The following is a 3637-nucleotide window of genomic DNA, read 5'->3' on the forward strand; positions in this document are numbered from 1 at the left end:
CATTTGGATATTGCTCATCTGGACACTGATAGCAGTAATCCATGTCTCGGGAGGGAGAGGTTGACAACTGTCAATAGATACTCTGTACATACTGCATTCAGGTATTATTAGAATGGAAGCTGTGAATACAGACAGCCCTCCACGCACCAGCTTGCATTCCACCCAAGTAACCAGGTTTGTAAAAATCTATGGACAAGAACTATGATTCCTTAGAGTTAGGATAATCTAATCTAAATTTAAAAAATGTGTCTTCTACTCTTGTCATTTTCAAAACAAGACTTACAAGGAACCCCATCTCCACCTCAACAGCAGATGCTTACAGTTTTTCCACTCCTGACCATTTCTTTGAGGTTGGGTGCCCTCTACAGTCACATGGTGTGGAAGATACAGGAGGCTGCATGCCTCCATCACAAACCGGTACCCAACACTCCATATGTAAATGGCACCATTTTCATTCAAGAAATGGCATTTCAGCCTAATAAACCACAGCTGGAACTGAAACATCACACTCGGATCATAATCTGCCTTACCCTTCTGACTGGCAACCTTTCTTTTGGGGCATGGCAGGCACTCGTAGCAGCAAAAGGGCTCCCCTTCTTTCTTTTTCCTATTGGAACCCAAAGGGTAGATGTCGTTGCACAGGGAGAGCGGCTGCACCTGTGCAAAAAGTGCTGATTGAATTAGCATGCAATAACATGATTGGAGCCATGCATGTGTCATTATCATTGCCTCCTCCTCTATCCTCCTTTCCATCCATTATGATTACTTCTCAGGGAACCTCCACCTAATGCATTAAGGGAGGTGGTAAAGAGGAAAAGGGTTTTTTCAGTGGTGGCACCCCAGTCTTTGGCTGGCCTGAAGACACCTTTTTAGCTCAATGGCTGAGCAGGGACTATAACCCAGATATCTTTGGTGCCAGTCCCATGTTAAGCATTGCATGATACATGGAAAGCCAATGGTCATGGAACTCAATGCATGCCCTTTGGGTTTCCGCTGTTTTGGATTTGTGGAGCCAAATTTATAATGCTACTGCATTCATTCGTGGTCTTGAATGGTTAGATAAGATAAGGTCATACATGTTACATCTGTTGGAAGTATTTGAAAATATGAAAAAGGCAAATTATTATCCCAAGCTTTCCAAGAAATGCACAACAACTTTTCAAGTGGGAGACAATGACATTGGCAATATATTTTACATGTTCATGCAAATTGCAGGTTTTGCTTGCTTATATTTATCTCATTTTCCACCAGCGTGATGTTATACTTCCACATATCCTATGGATGTCTATCTGAAATATTATGCAATTGAATTCAGAGGGATGAAGCATTAGAAATATTGCAGTAGGAGATCAAGATCCAGTCAAGGAAATTGTCAATGTGAATTCATGGAAGGTGGGAAAATGAACTAACTAACCCATTTCATCCTTGAAATGGGTGTCTGCTAAATGAAAAATAAGTTTCCCATTGAAAAAGAGAAAAGAGCAACTAAGTAGATGCACTGCAAAATGTGCACATTTGTACCTGGTTAAACATGCTGGGCCACATGATGGAATTGACAGAAATGCTGAGCCCATCCTCTTTGGAAGCATCGGCATCCACCTTTCCTACTTTGACTATGAGAAAGGACTGGTTTGGGAATGCGACACAGTTGAGAATATCAAATCCAGTAGCCAGTCCTCCATTTTGGTCAAAGGAAACTGTTTCCCTTACACTGTTGTTGAATGAGACTCTTCTTAGTTAATGATGAAGCTATGCATTAAAAATTACAGGAAAGAAGGGCAAATTCAGTTCTGCACAGCTATGCAGTGGTAATGACATTCAACAGGCTATGATTCAAAATCTTAATGTATGCTGTTACCGTATTTCCCCAAAAATAGGACTGGATCTTACATTAATTTCTGCTCCAAAAGACGCACTAGGGCTTCTTTTCGTGTGATGTCTTACATTTTCATGTACAACAATCTACATTTTTTTTCAAATACAGTCATGTCACAACTCTCCAAACCTGAATTGTGTTGCAACAGATGTAATAAATGAATCCGTCTGGCTGACGATCTTAACTGGGACTTATTTTTTGGGTATGGTTTATATTATGAGGATCCTGAAAAATAATGCAAGGGCTTATTTTCTGGTTAGGTCTTATTTTCTGGGAAACAGGGTAGTAGGCATGATGAAGTGCCTACATTTAATAATCACTTTTTCAGATAGTTGTCAGGTTTTTAAAAATGTTAAGCACTATAGCCAGATTAAAACCAAGCGAGTTGCTCCTCACAGGCATAAGACCTATGTAGCACAAAAAGGAAAGCAGGAAAAGATATTGAAAGGAAAGAGGAAATTAAGAAAACCTGGGTAACATTGTCAAGTTGCTGCCATGGTCAGCTTGAAAGAAAGCAACACGTGGAGAAGAAACATTGAAAGGCAACAGGCCTTTTAGCTAGCCCAAGGGGTCAGCCCCACTACCCCTTCTACTTACCCACTGCACCCAAATGGGATGGCTTCTGGTGATTGACAGTTGAGGATCCAATAGCTGCTGAATCTCAGCAGAGCTGATGGAGTGAGTTCTGATGTCCTGTTCCTTTCTCTGTTCCACACTGGCTCACATATTAAATTTACTGCTAGTCAAGCATTAAGAGGTAATTGATAAAAGATGTTTTATTGATGGTACATCACTCCAAAAGTTATTGCAAAAATAGGCAAGAATTATAATGGAAAATGCTGGAAATGTAGCAGAGTGGATGGGACTTTACCTAGTGCACTTGTGGAATAACAAAAATACTTTGGAAATTAATACATGCGGAAATTCAGAAAATTTTCAAGATCAGGTTTCCCATGAGTCACAAGAGTATCCTTAGGAACATAGTCCCAGAGATCCTTTCAAGAAATATGCCAGCGTTAAGTATATGACAACAGCAGGAAGAATCACCATTGCTTTGAAATGGAACCACCAATAATTAAAGAATGGAGAAACAGTTTGGCAGAATAAGCTGTGATGGCAAAGTTAAATGATCCTGCAGGCAGAAAAATGATGAAAGAATTTAATGAAAACTGGGATATTATTCTGAGCAGTCTGACTAATGGGAGTTGAGGGGACTTTGGAAAGGAAAAGGAAAAAACCAGAAGACTTGAAATGATCAGAAGGTCTGATGATGTATAGAGTAATGTTTTGTTTTGCTAAACTCTCATAAAGCATTGCAAGATGGAAGATAGTTTTGCAGGACTGAATGTACAGGTTCCATCTCTTGAAATTTCCCTTGGCAATCTAGCTCATTTTGTTCAATTTAGTTGGCACTGTTTATTTCAGTATATTCTGTTTTATATTCTTTGTTGTTGTTGTTGTTGTATTAGAATATGTTAAGAAAATATAAATGAAATATAGCAAAAGCAGAAAAATAAATCTGCTGCCCCATTACTTCCTTGCTGTGTTCCACACAGGCTCACATTTGCTTGTTCAAGACATTACCTGCCATGGCTGTTCATTTGGAAGGTCGTACCTTGCACCATCCAGCATTGCTCTGGGTTGGGATGTTGACGAACACATGTCTTGCAAAGCGTGTAACACAGCATGGACAGTGTTGTAGATGCTGTAGCTGTGGCCAGTCATGCTCATTACAAATACGGACCCAGGAAGGCTCTCCAG

At 40.0% G+C, this 3637-nt stretch overlaps 1 pseudogene; it reads right to left on the reverse strand.

Annotated features, from left to right (window-relative positions):
• Positions 1 to 3637, reverse strand: part of LOC123021702 — a 17163-nt pseudogene that overhangs the window by 856 nt on the left and 12670 nt on the right.

This window comes from Varanus komodoensis, unplaced genomic scaffold, assembly GCF_004798865.1.
Source record: "Varanus komodoensis strain SLA01 unplaced genomic scaffold, ASM479886v1 scaffold1724, whole genome shotgun sequence".
Classification (NCBI taxonomy): domain Eukaryota; kingdom Metazoa; phylum Chordata; class Lepidosauria; order Squamata; family Varanidae; genus Varanus; species Varanus komodoensis.